Raw genomic sequence first — 3,224 nt, forward strand, 5'->3', positions numbered from 1 at the left:
TTTATATGATATTATATTCAAAGTTAGATTTTATAAGTACTAAATTGCTAAATTACAAAATTTTGTACAACTATTTTACTTCTTTTTTTATTGAATTGCAATTAGCAAGCAACATAGACAGATTTCATCCTCTAATGTGTCCCATTTTTAAATGTAATGTTTGCATCTCACCTGGCATGCCACTCTCTCCATTTATCCGGGTCCTGTTGTAGTCTCAAGTGAGTTCGTTCTACTAAACCCCTGACCTCTGAAAGATGATCTCTGGTTTTCTCTAGCATTTTATAACCTTTGTCCTTCTCTGGAAGATCCTGACAGAGATGCTCCATTGTCTTTAGTCGCTTCTCACAAACAGAAAGTGGGGTTTTCTAGCTGAAAAAGGCCTATAAAGACACATAAATAAATGTTAAAATTTTCCATGAAATGTAACTTGCATGATCTTTTCTTCATCTTTTCTATCTCACCCTTTGTTCTTTGATCATTTTTTCACTGCCGGCTGTGAGCAGGGCCCTGTCCTCCCTTTTCAGCTCTACCCAACACTCCTGTAGCATGGTCATCACCAAAAACGCCTCTCTGTCTCTTTTAGGGGGAAGTCGTGGCCTAATGGTTAGAGAGTCGGACTCCCAATCGAAAGGTTGTGAGTTCAAGTCCCGGGCTGGCAGGAATTGTGGGTGGGGGGAGTGCATGTACAGTTCTCTCTCCACCTTCAATACCACTGACTGTCTCCTGCAGACTCTGTTGGTCATCCTCAGAGATGATATCAGTGAGGTCATCACACGCCTTTAAATAAGAACTTAAAATGTGCTGGTCCAGTTGCTCAAAGAACTCCTGAGCAAATGATTGCAGACTTAATTAGAAAAACAAGACAAGGTAAATATATTGAAAGGGTTCACAAATTAAGACATTATTGACTTATATTGATCTGCGCCAGATGACCTGGCCTCCACAGTCACCGGACCTGAACCCAATCGAGATGGTTTAGGGGTGAGCTGGACCGCAGACGGAAGGCAAAAGGGCCAACAAGTGCTAAGCATCTCTCGGGGAACTCCTTCAAGACTGTTAGAAGACCATTTCAGGTGACTACCTCTTGAAGCTCATCATGTATGTATGTATATATATATATATATATATATATATACAGTACAGACCAAAAGTTTGGAAACATTACTATTTATAATGTTTTTGAAAGAAGTTTCTTCTGCTCATCAAGCCTGCATTTATTTGATCAAAAATACAGAAAAAACTGTAATATTTTCACTCGTTCTTTCACTTTGCTATTAGGCCGTCTGGGACTATTAACGTTACATCCTTTTTCAAACACACACTGTGAGTATATTATAGTATGTCGCGATGACACGAATCAGTCGATAAAGTTTTCATGTTATTTAACTTACTGTAATGTCAAGAGACAACAGAACCCGTGTGGACCTCGTCACGTCGCGCCGGATTTGTGTTAAATGCGCTCCTAATTGTCGCTTTGGATAAAAGCGTCTGCTAAATGAAACTTAAATTATTGGTTTCTGCTGTCTTTTGTTGCCTACGTGCTGCTCGCGGAGTATTTATCCTTTCACAATAAATCAAATTTGTTTTGCGCAGAGTATCTTAAAATACTATATCAAATGTTATTCTTTTAATTCATTGCTGCTACTTTATGTCCTAACTGGTCTGTAGGAAAGGCAGACTGTGACGTCACTGACAGAGAGAGGGGACCTCTCCAGAATGTGTACAGGTGAGATTTGTATTTAAAATAAAAGCAGATTGACTATTTTAAGGCAGTGTTTTCTTAATTGGAACTGCTTGCCAATATTTTAAGGAATTACACTTCAATTTAATTCCTTAAATTAATTTAATTCCATTAAACAAAAGATCAACCATCAATCACCTTTATTTATATAGTGCTTTTAATAATACAGATTGTGTCAAAGCACTGAACAGTATCAAATAGGAGAATAGAGTAATTTATAATGACAAGATTAAACACTCAATTTCCAGTTAAAGACATTTTATTATTGAATGCAGAGACATCATTGTCTAGGTCAGCTCAGTTTAAATAGGATCTGTGTAATCAAATCAATGATAATCGCTAGAAAAAAAAGAGATAACAATTACTATTTTATGTTCAAACTGTTAAATAAAATTAGTTTTATGTATAAAGGCTGTGTGTTCCAATAGTGTTAACTGCTGTATTGTAGGCTATTTATGGGTTGCTAAATATAGTACATCTAATGAAAAACTTGTGAAGTTGTTTAACTATGGAAATGGTAACTTGAAAATATTAAAAACTTGTAAATACATTGATTTAGGTTTTATTGATATATTTTCATAAAATGTATGTTGTATAAAATTACCGTAGATGTAATCTGTATAGTCATTTAACACTTGTTTTTGTCTAACTGTTAAGAAGTAAGAAAAGTTATTGTTCAAATGTAGTGTAACTGAAATATTGTATATATCATAAAATATCTTTATTTCATAAAAATGAAGTAGAGATGGTCTCAAAGTCCTGCAGTATTTTTAAATTTTGAGTATGATTTCACAAAAATAGGTTCCAAGCTATCATGGCATGTTCCCAAAATTGCCACTCTGGTGCTGTAAAATGCCAATTGGTATTCTATTTAGAATTTATTATTATGAACATCAGTTTTGGTTCACATCACCATACAGCTGCCCCCCCCCCCCACACTTTTATAATGGCTGCTACGCCCCTGCTTCTGGGATCTGCATTTTGTGATCTTCCAATCACACTTCAGATATATCACACAAAGACCACCTCTATTTTGAGATTGCCTTAGGCATGAACAAAGCAACATGTTGGCAGTCTATTGCCCAGAGAAACCCAATCAGAATATAGTATCTGCAATAATAGACTGGAATTCCCTTTTGAGCTCTGTGCCTGGGAAAACCTCATTTACCAGTGGCCCGAGGAGAGGGACATGAGCGAGAACGAAAAAGAAAAACCAAAAGGAAAAGAGCAAGAATGAAACAGAGAGAGAGAGAGAGCGAGACCGAGACAGCAGAAAGATGCTACAGGCGCAGACTGATTGACTACTGAGTCCACAAGGATTAAACGAGGTGAGCTGCTTCCAGTCTGCCCTCTGGACACTGAGTTGGTGAAATGTGAAGCATTATCTCTAAAAAACTGTGCCTTTATCTGATTATAACATTATAACATTATAAACATATTTTGCTGTATTTGATGATTCTCATAAAGTGATGAGAAAAAGAAG

This window comes from Carassius carassius, chromosome 18 (genome assembly GCF_963082965.1).
Source record: "Carassius carassius chromosome 18, fCarCar2.1, whole genome shotgun sequence".
Lineage (NCBI taxonomy): Eukaryota > Metazoa > Chordata > Actinopteri > Cypriniformes > Cyprinidae > Carassius > Carassius carassius.